Genomic DNA, 13,556 nt, shown 5'->3' with positions numbered 1-13,556 from the left:
TAAGGCATATCTTCTTGAAATGTATGGCAATTATGGTTTTGACAGTGAAGGATCTATAAGCGAAGTAAATGCTTTGATGGACTCCGTGACCACCTTGGACTTCCCGCCATGGAAACATTCAAAAAAACCTCTTCCTCCACTTTCTAGTACTCCACTAGTTCCATCCCTCATCTCTTCACCCACTCTTAAGCTTAAACCACACCCTTTCAATCTCAAGTACACCTTCTTAAGCCCAAAAGAGACTCTTCCAGTCATCATTGCTTCAAACCTTGAAAAGGACCAAGAGAATGATCTTTTGGAAGTGCTTAAAGAAAATAAGGAAGCCATTGGATGGAGTGTGGCTGACCTAAAAGAAATTGACCCCTCTATATGTATGCATCGCATTCATATGGAGGAGAATGAGAAACCTTTTAGAGATGCTCAAAGGAGATTGAACCCAAATATGAATGAAGTGGTAAAAAATGAGGTAATGAAGCTATTGGATACGGGGATCATTTACCCTATCTTCGATAGCAAGTGGGTAAGTCCAACACAAGTAGTTCCCAAAAAGTCGAGAATTATGGTTGTGGAGAAGGCTAAAGATGATCTCCTTTCCAAATGCACTGCTACTTCAAGGCATGTGTGCATTGATTACCGAAAATTAAATTTTGCCACTAGGAAGGATAACTTTCCCTTACCCTTTATCGATCAAATCTTGGAAAGATTGGTCGGGCAAAAGTATTATTGCTTCCTAGATAGCTATTTAGGGTACAATCAAGTGGCCCTAGACCTGCTTGACCAAGAGAAAACCACGTTTACTTGTCCCTTTGGCACATTCACTTGCCAACGGATGCCATTTGGTTTGTCCAATGCCCCCGCCACATTCCAAAGGTGTATGATGTCGATATTCTCGAACATGGTGAAAAAATATTTAGAAGTCATCATAGATGACTTCTCGGTATTTGGGTCATCATTTGATTCGTGCCTCTAAAATCTCTCACTTGTGCTTAAAAGATGTCGTAAGACAACCCTTATTCTAAGTTGGGAAAAGAGCCATATCATGGTTCAAGAGGGGATAGTGTTAAGCCATGTCATATCTTAAAGAGGAATCGAAGTTGATAAAGCGAAAATAGAGCTTATTTTTTAATTGCCTCTACCTTTTATGGTCAGAGAGATCTGCTCGTTTCTAGTTCATGCCAGCTTCTATCGCCGTTTCATCAAAGATTTTAGCAAAATTGCTAGACCCTTGATCTTCTCGCCAATAAGACACCATTTGTCTTTGATCAAGCATGCCTAGATGCTTTTCATCAACTTTACACTCTTCTATCATCCGCCCCTATCATGTAACCTCCAAATTAGTTATTACCATTTGAGATTATATGTGATGCTTGCGACTTTGCAATAGGTGCTGTCTTGGGGCAAAGGGTAGGTAAGCTTTCATGTGCCATATACTATGCAAGTAAAACTTTCTCGGGAGCTCAATTAAATTACTCCACTACCGAGAAGGAGTTACATGCTGTAGTGTATGCCCTTGATAAATTTCGGTCATATATATCTCTTGGGATCAAAGGTGATTGTGTTTTCCGATCATGCCGCTCTAAGGCATCTCTTGTTAAAAAAAGGAAACCAAACCGCACTTAATAAGATGGATTTTACTTCTCCAAGAATTTAACTTTGAAATCAAGGACAAGAAAGGCTCCGACAATATCATTACTGACCACCTCTCAAGGTTGATGGTTGAATCTTCCCTAAATCTTTCAATTCATGATTATTTCCCGGATGAGCAACTTTTTCACATTTCCAATGGGAAGTGGCCTTGGTTTGCTGACATTGTAAATTACCTTGCAATTGGCAAACTTCACATTGATTGGTCAAAACAAGAAAAGAACTGATTCTTTGCTAATATCCGGAAGTACTATTAGGAGGATCCAATTTTGCTTCGTTACTACCCAGACCAAATCATTAGAAGATGTGTGCCAGAAAGTGAGATTCTAAGCGTTTTTATGTTTTGTCATACACTTGCATGTGGTGGGCATTTTAGTGCAAAGAAGACTGCCTTGAAGGTTCTTTATAGTAGCCTCTTTTGACCCACTATCCATTGAGATGCCTATAACTTTTGTGTCTGGTGCCAAAAAATGGTATCAATGTCAAAGGGAGACATGATGCCCTTAAATCCAGTCCTTGTTGTGGAAATATTTCATGTTTGGGGCATTGATTTCATGAGACCATTCCCAATGTCTTATGGTTTCCAATATATCCTCCTTACCATCAATTATGTTTCAAAGTGGGTTGAGGCTTGTACTACCAAAATGAATGACCATTCCGCGGTAATTGCATTTGTCAAATCAAACATCTTTACTCGTTTTAGTATACCAAAGGCGATCATTAGTGATAGAGGCAAACATTTTTGCAATCAAATCTTGAGGCAACTCTTCTTGAAGTAGTCCGTCACTCATAAGGTTGCCACTCCCTACCATCCTCAAACAAGTGGGCAAGTTGAGGTTTCAAAATGGGAGATTAAGCAAATCCTAGAAAAAATGGTGAACCTGAGCCAAAAAGATTGGTCAAGGAAGTTAAATAATGCTTTATGGGCTTACTAGACGGCTTATAAGACTCCAATAGGCATGTCTCCTTATAGACTTGTTTATGGGAAGCCTTGCCATCTTCCGGTTGAGCTAGAATATAAGGCTTTGTAGGCAATCAAGAAGCTTAACCTTGATCTTGATAAAGCCGGTGAAAACCGCTTACTCCAATTAAATGAGTTAGAGGAATTGAGAAATGATGCCTATAACAATGCTAAAATCTATAAGGCTAGGACTAAAGTTTTTCATGATAAACACATTGTGAAGAAGTCCTTTGAGCCTGGGCAAAAGGCATAGCTCTTTAACTCTAGGCTCAAATTCTTTCCCGGGAAACTACGCACTAATTATAAGGGCCCTTATGAGATTATCTCCGTTTTTCCTCATGGGGCGGTTGAATGAAAGTGCTTAAAAGATGAGAAAATCTTTAAGGTGAATGGTCAAAGATTGAAATACCCTACATTGAAGGATAAGATATTCAAAGAGATGTGGAAGCTGCCCTCTTGGTGGATCCCATTTATCTTGATGATTGAGAGCATTTCGATGTCGACTAGAGATGTTAAACCTAAATTCATAGAGTTTTCTAACTCTATTCCTTCCCCATTTCTTCTTTTGTTTACCTTCTTGCGTCACCAGATAGTTTCTATTGCGCACCATTGAAAAATTCTAGGCATTTTGTGCCTTTGAAATGATTCCAAAAATTTCAGCATTTTGTGCCCAGGTAGCACCAGTGCGATTGATCGCAGAACTTCATGATCGATCGTTATTTACAGAGCTCCATTTTTCCTTAAAAACATCTCTCGGTATCTACCATTCATGGAATTCCACGATCAATCACAGAATCTTAAGATTGATCGTAGCTGTGCGTCAGAAATTCCAAGTTCCAGGGGATCGTTCATAAATATTCATGATCGATCACAAATTGGAGCAATCGATCGCCCTGAAAGCATTATCCCCTCCATCTTTCGTAAAGTCTTACGATCAATCACAGACTCTTGCGATCGATCGTCCAAAGCATCAAAAATTCCAAGTTCCAAGGGACCGTTCGCAACTCTCCACCAATGATCGTACATTCTGCGATCGATCGTGGGTTTAAAAAATAATAATAAATGAATATATATATATATATATATATATATATAAATTTCTTGCATTTTATATTCCTACATTTCATTCTTCTTTTGTTTTAATTACTTGTGCATACATCTTTATAAAAAAAAATAAAAAATGTGATGACTTGATCTCATATCTCTCTTTCATTTTCTTCTATATTGCCTTAGAGTGTATGATTTGCTCTTTTTATCCCATTGTGATATTTGATGTGAGTTTGCTAGTGTGGTTATTCAAATAGGTTGTTAATTCTAAGTTTAAAGGAGACGTCTTTCAAATTGGGTCATTGTCAGGCTTCATAGGCTTTGCCACCAGGGTATACTCTTTCCATCTTTTCCATTGTTCGCTTTGCACATTGAGGACAATGTGCAGTTTAAGTTTGAAGGTAAGATGGCTTTGTTGCATTCTATTTAAAATGTTGAGCTTTACTTGCATGATTGAGTTTTAAGATTCATTTTAGCGATGATTTTGATCTTTTGAGACTTATATTCCATTGAATAAAAAATTTTCTTGACTTGAGAGTTCAATACTCCTTGTATGCCTTTAGATGCAATTTAGGAGCAAATTTTTCAAAAGTTTGATATCATTCTTGCTTTAGTGGTCCACATCATCTTGTTTATGAGAATGCTTTGAGATTCAACTTTAAAGTACTACATTTGCACAGGCGCACACCAGCATTCATTTGTTGCTTTGGTTATATCCCAATTGAGCTAGTAAACTTTGAAAACTTTCATTCTTAATAAGATAACCTTGCATGCTAATAATAAATCCTTTTACCGAGTAGCCGGGATTCTAGCCTCATTAAGCATTAAATTCTCGCGCCGAAAGTTGAAGGGTCCACACAATAGTTAAAAAAAAATGCAAAAGCAAAAGAAAAAGAAAAATGAGCGCCTCTCACCAAAGGTGGGGAGTAGGGAAATGATTAGACAAGAGTTATTTTGATTTGTAACCTAGTTGATTTGAGTTTGTAAGTCCTTAGGGGTGTCTTTACACATAATGCCCTAAAGCCGTCCAATTTGGGAGTCATGGACATAACGCTTGTTACATGGATCTTCTATAGAGCTTAAGAGATCATTACATTACACCAAACTCTTGTCTTTGATCAAAAAAAAAAAGGCATGTTGGAAATAAATTGAATAAAAAGGTTTATTCCTTGTCTTGATGATTGGTACTTGATTTGTGTGCTAGTTTGAGACCGGTTGTGCCCATTTCATTGATTTGCTAAGATAGCAATATATTTGATAACGGTTCACTCAAAAGGATGCTAGAGTTGTTTTAATTTGCATGATTATCTTGTTTGATGTGTGAAGGACCATATTTGCTTGCTTGTTATTGGAATTTTGGAAATTGCTTAGAGATAGTTGAAAAATAGCATACTTGAGGTAGTTTTCTTTCAATACTTGTTTGGAATGTTGGTGCCTCTTAAGTGAGAAAGAGCTTAATGTTTATGGGTATCATTTCTGGAAACCCTCACAAGACTTCACTCATCCACTTGGGATAACCTAGGGGTTTAAAAGACTTGTTGCATATGCTAAATGCAACAGTGATCCCTACAAAAATGATGTTATCCTTTTATTGCTTTCTAGTTCGTAGTTGTTTAGTTTTTCTTTTCCTTTTTACTTTGTAGTTCATTACTAGGGACTAGCAATATCTAAGTTTAGGGTGTGATAAGTGCCAAAACATGTATTACAACACTAATCCCTCAATAATACACAAAATCAAAATGTAGAAAGCATGCTTGGGGCTAACTCTAGCCCCAAGAGGATGTCTAGCCACTCATGGTAGTGCTTCTGCAACCCTCAAGGGCTAACTCCATGGTAGAGATTTGCTCCTTGATTGATGAAGAGTCTTCAATGGTGTCTCTAGCCTCGACCTCCTCTAAGCTTGCTCTCCAAGAGTTCTTACAAGGTATGAGATGATATGATGTGATATGAGGTGTTATGGTGTAAAAAGTAATCCTTATCCTTATATAGGTAGGTCAAAATATTTCCCAATGATTAGATAAAGGACAACTTTTAATGAGCTGGAAATTTAACTTTTTCGCACTGGAGTAAGTTCGATCGATCGAACGTTGGACTTGGATCGATCGAATATGGCTGAGATTTATCGAACTTAGGCTGGATCGATCTTCAATGGTGGCGCTTTTTGGATAAAAATAAATCTGAGATATTTTAAAGATATTTTTGGGAAAAGGACAAAAGTGATTGGTCGGGTGGTACAACTAGATAAGATCAATCATTTGGAAAAGGACAAGGCAGTTCGATCGATCGAAGAATGATGTTGGATCGATCAAACTTTTGAGATCTCTGAAAATGTCATCATGGCTCTAATCCATCTTGAAGTGCTGAGATCGATCATGTTGGATCGATTGAACTTTGATCTGAGATCGATCGAAGATGTTGATTTCCACCTTTTTCTTCATTTTGCTTCCACTTGGCTCATTTCTTTGATTCATCCCAGAATTGCTTCATTTCTGCTCTTATTTGGCTGAGTTAGCTTATTTTCGGGATAAGTGCCTGAAATTGGAAATAATACGAAATCAATCTAAAACGGTAAAGTAAGATAGATAAAGGTACTAGAATGCCTAAGCTTAAGGGGTTTAAATACGCACTTTTTAGCGCTCATCACACCCCTAAACTTAAATTTTGCTAGTCCCTACCAATGAACTAGAAAGTAAAGGAATGAAATGAATAACTAAACAACTATAAACTAGAAAGCAATAAATGGACAACGCCACTTTCGTAAGGAACACGATTGCACTAAGCATATGCAACATAACTTTTAAACCCCTAGGTTACCCCTAGTGGACGAGTGAAGTCTCGTGAGGGTTTCCAGAAATGATACCCACAAACATTAAGCTCATTCTCACAAAAGAGACACCAATATTGCAAACAAGCATTAGGAGAAAATTACCTTAAGTATGCAATGTTTCAAACATTTCCGATCAATCTCCCAAAATCTCAACATCAAGCAAGCAAGTATGGTCCTCCACACATCAAGAAAATGATCATGCAAATTAAAACAACTCTAGAATCCTTTTGAGTAGACCAGCATCAAATATATTGCTATCTAAGCCAACTAAAGAATTAATCACATCCTTACCCTCAAACTAGCACACAAATCTAGTACCGATCATCAAGACAAAAAGTGGACCTTTTATTAAAGCTTTATTCATCTAGGTGCGCTTATTCTTTTCACTCTTTTTTTTTCTTTTTTCTTTTTCTTTTTTTTTTTATAGGATCAAAGATGGAAGCATGGTATAATGTGTTGATCTATTAAGCTTTCTAGCGATTTATGAGATCGAGCGTTAGGTCAATGACTCCCAAACCAGACAGCTTTAAGACATTAGGCGTTTAAACACCCCTACGAACTTACAAGCTCAAATCAACTAGGCTACAAATCAAGACAACCTCCATCTAATCATTTTCCACTTCTCACCATTTGGGGGAAGTCCTCACTTTTTATTGCTTTTGCAACTTTTTTTTTTTTTTTTTTTAGGTGCAAGTTCAATTATTAACCTAGAGTTTGGGCCCTCCACTTTTCGGCGCGAGAAGTTCAATGCTTGATGAGGCTAGAATCCTGGCTACTTAGTGAAAAGGGGTTGTTATCCACCTTTATCAAGAATGAAAGCTTTCAATGCACTACCAGTCCAATTGGGATATAACCAATTCAATAATCAACAAAGCATGTACCCCACAAATGAATGCTATTGTGCGCTGGTGCTAGTGTAGAATCCTAGAGTGAATCTCAAAATAATCACAAAATCAAGATGATATGGACCACAAGTGCAAGCAAGATATCAATCTTTCGAAAAATTTACTCCTAAATGGCTTCTATAAGGTATACAAGGAGTATTGGACTCTCAAGTCAAGTAATTTTTAAATTTTAAGCAATATAGTCCTCAAAAGATCAAAATCATAGCTAGATATGGACCAATCATAGAAAATCTCTCAAATATACAAGTCATGCTCAAATTTTGAATTTAAATGCAAACATTGTAAAGTACACCATTACCCCCAAACTTAAATGGCACAATGTCCTCAATGTGCAAAGAGAACAAAAGGAAATAGTATGCCGGTGCAATTAAGGCAAAGAATGGCTGGGACTGAAGTATCCAAAGTGGGTGGCATAGCCCCCCCAAACTTGGGATTAACTATGGTCCTAAAATTTGGCACTCGGATAAACTCATCAAATAACAAAAAGGGATAATCAGTGCACAGTGGACAGGCAAGTGTAAATGAAATAAAACAGTGAGAGAAGTATAAGGGTGGTCCTGAAAATCGGGTAGCACTGTCTCACTGAAGTCACTGTGATGCACCTGATGGAGTCAAAAAGACAGATAGAAGAATATAACACATAACATCCATAACAAAACATATATAAAGAAAATGAAGTACTGGATACATCAAAAGATCAAAGCCGACAGACCGGCTACAAATAATATGCAGCGACAATAATAAAGTATAGAGCACAGAGTTGTAGTATAAAAAGATAGAAGAACTGGAAGTCTTAGGTGGATGAGGCAAGGCGAGCTCCACGGATATCGCGAGATAAGTCTCGGAGTGCAACCATAACATCCGTGCGGAATGTAGCAAAATTAGCTCGGTGGGCTACAGCATCGGCTCGAATGGCAGCAGTATCAGCTCTGATAGCAACCACTGCATCTTCAAAAGCCTGAAGATGCTCTCCAAAGCCGGGGGTCTGAATAGGAGCCTAAGGTATGGATGAATCAGAAAAAAAGTCCTGAGTCTGCTCCTCCTCATGTACTGGCGACCCGGCTGGAGAGTGCTGCTCTGCGTCATTTGCAGGTCGCTCTAAATCAATGTCTATATGTTCGGCAACTGGACCTACTGGTACATCATCTGCTGCGGGGCTGCTGCTGTAGCCTCAGCTACTGCCTCTGCTGCTGTCGCTGCCTCCTCAGCCTCAAGCTCCTCTGCAGCCACTACTGTGTGGTCCTGCAGTCTAGTGATGATAGCATTGTAGCTCTTGTCCCAATCCTTCTTCAAGAAGTGACAGGACCCTCTCTCAGGGTGCTCCCAAGGATGAAAAGGGTAGCATTGGTCGATCAATATCGGGTGATGAGGTGGCCAAAAGGAAGAGACTTAGCCCTTTCGGGCTTCTCCTTGCTGATATACTCGTCAAAGAGCTTCCTCATCACGCTCCAGATGAGCGCGGGGATAGATACCCAGTGGCCTGTATAAAATGCGTAGAGGGCTGTTAGATAGTCTCATCGCCGCTGAATCATGTGCCCGGCCATATATATATTCCGAAAAAGAACGAAATCAAAGAACCATAGGTCATCTAGAAGAAAGGTGCGGGTGGCGAAAGTCTCGCCATCAGCATGGTGACCTGTAAGAAATAATGCCATGTCGGCATAAGAAGGCCTGTATAGCCTCAGATAAAACTCCTGTAACTTCAGAGGGCATCGGTGTGGACAATGGCATGAGCGGGCTAGCGTGTCCATAGTAATAGTAATCTGATGGCCATCTATAGTAGTGACCAGCTCTGCTGTGGTACGCGTGGACGGTAGGAGGTTCTGGAAGAACATCCGTACCAGCCGCGGGTAAACTGGCTCAGTAACTGGGGTAAGAATAGCTGCAAGGCCCCTCCGGATAATATCATGGTAAGCTGATCAGGTCAGCACGGATCTGGAGAAGAAATCTGTGTCAAACACCGACTCATAATCCACTGTCATATGCACGTATCTAGGCACGGGCCTATCACACTCTCGAGCTGGTGGAGCTGGCTGGTGTGGTGGAGATGGTAATGGTGAATGCTCAGCTCCAGCATGTGATGGAGATGGTGATGGTGTAAACGCAGGCTGAGCCGCAGAAGTGGATGGAATATGATCATCCTTAGCCTCATGAGCAGGTGACTGAGGTGGAGTAGGCTGTAATGGCTCCTCCTGTGCAGGAGAAGGCTCTGTTGGCTCCTCTATCCTCGGTTGGATATGTCTCTGAGGCCCGTGTTACCTCTTGGCAACAGTCTTGCTCTTAGTCATGGCCTGAAAAATAATTTAAAAACTTACAAGGGGAGTCAGTACCAGAATTAAGAATTGAAAGCACAAAATCGAAACATGCATGTCAAATAAGATAGACAAAATATATAGATGACATGAATCTATGCAAGTGACAGGATATAAAACATGCTAAACAATGTAAGTATGAAATACATCTAATGTGGAATATCACAGGCATTGGGCATATATGAGATAGCATGAACAAAACACATGATGAATGAAGTGTGTGTATGAGATCTGTGAAGTTCGATCGATCACAAAAAAATGTGAGATCGATCTCAAAACTTCGATCGATCTGAGAATTTTGGAAAACTGAGTTCAATCGATCTCTTAAGATCGATCTGAGATTAAAGTTTGATCGATCGAACTGTGCAAAGGTGAAAACTGAAAGGTCACAGATCTGTGACTTTGGAAGCACGGGGGCCACATGAACAAGGTCGTGGGCCCATCAACTCCTCAAATCATCAATCCTACTCACTTTACAAAGCCCATACTCCCAAAATTAATTCAAAACTCAAAATATATAACCATATATATATATATATATATATATATACACACATATATACAAACATGCTTCAAGCTCATCAATGGTGGATCATGTAGCATGTAAACAACAACACATCCTAGATCTAGCATGTAGGCAACATGTATTGTCAAGTTGAAGCTTGAAATGACAAGGTGTGGCTCGGATCTTACCTCAAATCGCGAGAGAAAATGAGATGAAAATGGAGATGAAAATCCGAGAGGAGAGAGAGAGAATCAAAGTTTAGATCTCGCCGGAGAAGATGATGAAGATGGGTGAGTGCAGCGGTGATGAAGGATGAGGGACAAGGGTTTGGAGGGTTGGATCGATCTAACAAATCGATCTTGAGACCCTCTAGGTCTATTTTTAAAAAAAATTCCCGATTAGTTCGATCGATCGAACTGAGATTTCAAATCGATTGAACTTTGATGGTCTCTCTTCAAAGTGTTTTTGGAATTTTTGAATAATTAAAAACTAAAATTAAAAATTAAAAATTAAAATTGAAAAATAGAAAATATTTTTGGATTTTTGGAAAATAGAATAAAAATAAAATAAAGAAAATAAAATCTTTTTGGATTTTTGAAATAAAAATAAAATAAAATAAAATATTTTTGTGATTTTTGGAAAATAAAATAAATTAAATTAAAATAAAAATACTTTTGAATTGTTGCTAAAATTAAAAAGGCAAATAAAGTCAAACAAAGGTCAAAATAGAGAATTGAAGAACTGAGATCGATCTGAACAAAATATTCGATCGATCAGATAGAGAGCAAAAATATGCATATTTTTTGTTCAAAAATTTGGCTAAGTGTTGGAACTTGCAGATTGATCGAACTTTGAAGTTGGATCAATCGAAGAACTTCAAATCGATCTTGAAATGTTTTCGATCGATGAGACAGAGAGCTGAAATATGCAGGTTAATGTAGGCTCAAAATTTTTCTGAGTGTTGGATCACGAGATAGATCGAACTTTGAAGTTTGATTGATCTAAGGTCTTCTGATCGATCTGAGAATTAGTTCGAACGATGGGATAGAGAGGTGATTTGGATGCAAGTGGATGCAGGTCAAAAAAATTTCTAAGTGTTGGATGCAGGTGGAAGTTCGATCGATCGAACTCTCATTTGAGATCGATCGAACTTATGCAAAATGCTCAATCACAACACAAAATTTCATGCAATCCTAATCACAGTTCCTAGCAATGCATATGAACCCAAAGCCGATATCGAGACTTCGCAAGAAATGAAATTCAAGATAGAAATGAGGGAGGAATAGGGTTTTGACACCCTACGAAATGCTTTGCTAGTCTTTAACGTCTCTAGCAAGACATTGGGCTCTTTTAGCCCGGATCAAAGATCTTGTAATACATCCCCTCCTTGTTGGGGTGATAGATGCTTTAAACTCCACCCAACAAATACTTTAAGAATGCAAGGTTGAAGATGATCCTTTTGAAGTTTTGGTCTTACACAAAAGCTCACTTCCTTGACATTGAAGATCATGACATTTGTCTACAACATTAACCTCTCCTTCATATTTGTCAAATGAATTGGGTGTGGGATTAAAGATATTCAACTTCACCTTCATGTGGCCAAATGAGATCTTCATTATCCCCGTCCTACAATTGATGTTAGCATTAGTGGTTGCCAAAAAAGGACGACCAAGGATAATGGGAATTTGGCTTTTAGGATTAGGAACCGGTTCCGTGTCAATGACAACGAAATCAATGGGGAAGAAGAATTTGTCAATCTTTATCAATACATCCTCAATTATACCCCTAGGCTTCTTAATGGATCGATCGGCAAGTTATAAAACTACCTACGTCGGTTTCAATTCACCTAGGCCCAATTTGACATAAACCGAGTATGGAAGAAGGTTAACACTTGCTCCTAAGTCAAGAAGCGCCCGATTAATTATATGATCACCAATAATGCATGAAGTAGTAGGTGAACCAGGGTCCTAAACTTTGGTAAAGTGTTATGTTGCAAAATTGAGCTTACTTGCTCGGTCAAAACCACTTTTCTTGGTACTTGGCTCTTATTCTTCCGCTTTTGGGTGCACAAGTCTTTCAAGAATTTGGCATAAGCCAGAATTTGCTTGATTGCATCCAAAAGTAGAAGATTAACTTTCACTTGCCTAAACATTTCTATGATTTCATTGGTTTTTGCCTTTTACTTGTCTTTTGAAATGAATCCTTTTAAGGCATCAGGAAATAAAACTTTTGGCTCAAAACTCTTTTCAAAATTTTTCTTTGAAGTCTCTTCAACACAAGAAGTTTTCAAATTACTTTGTTTCAAATCATTTTTCAACAAAATCTGTTCAAATTTATTTTTCGGCAAATCTTTCTTCAAATCATTTTCAAAATCATTTTTCAAATCACATTTTGAAGTTTTCTCATTCACAAGATCATGCATATGCAATGAAGGAGGGATGGGATGTAAAACGGGACGGGTGATAACTTGAGGTTGCACCAGTTCACTCTCTTCATTGTACTTTTCGACTTGATTGTCCACAATCCTACCACTCCGTAAGGTAGTCACCGCATTAACATGCTCAATGGTGTGGCCTTCCGATGAAGAATGGGTTTCCACAACACATTGTTGCTTAGGTGGGGCATTCATAGGCATCTTTCCCTTCTCTCTTGCATTAAGAGTGCTTGTTATTTGCCCTACTTGGGTTTCTAGTTTCGCAATGGATTGAGAGTGGGAATGAAGCAATTGTGTGTTTGCCTCAAGAGTACCCAAAGCATTCAAAACTTTTTCTTCTAAGGCGGGACTTCTAGCATTTCCTTGGGAATAAGATTGGTTGGGAAAATGAGAGTTAGCAAATTGATTCCCTTGTGATTGGTAAGGTCTATAACCTTGGGATCCTTGGTTTTGAAGTGGAGGTGGAATGTACTTCCCTTGAAAACCGCCTTAGGAAGGGTTTGAGCCCTCTACTTGTTTTTTCCAAGAGAAATTCGGATGATTTCTCCAACTTGGATTATAATGAGTACCATAAGGATTGTTCCCTTGGTTCACGAAAGCTACATTGACTTGTTCATTAGGTTCATTTTGCACTTGTCCGTGAGGCCAATGAGAAGTAGAATGAAGAACACTAGAACAAGTCATACATGTTTCATTTGATGTACGATGAGAATAGTTAGGGAAGGAATATACTTGGTTTGCCAAGTTTTGGTTAATCAAGAATTGATCAAATCTTTGAGATAAAGACTTCATTTCGGCAGCTATTTCATTTGAATGGTCGACTTGATGTAAGCCAACACTCTTTCTACCTTGTGAATTTTTACCATTCTTGGATGATAGTGTTCTATGCAAAGAATTTTCACTCATGCTCTCATAAAGACG

The sequence above is a fragment of the Cornus florida genome, unplaced genomic scaffold (assembly GCF_030987335.1).
Source record: "Cornus florida cultivar Cherokee Brave unplaced genomic scaffold, ASM3098733v1 CherokeeBrave_3.0.0_Hap2_Chr10, whole genome shotgun sequence".
Lineage (NCBI taxonomy): Eukaryota > Viridiplantae > Streptophyta > Magnoliopsida > Cornales > Cornaceae > Cornus > Cornus florida.
Note: the sequence above shows the minus strand (reverse complement) of the source record.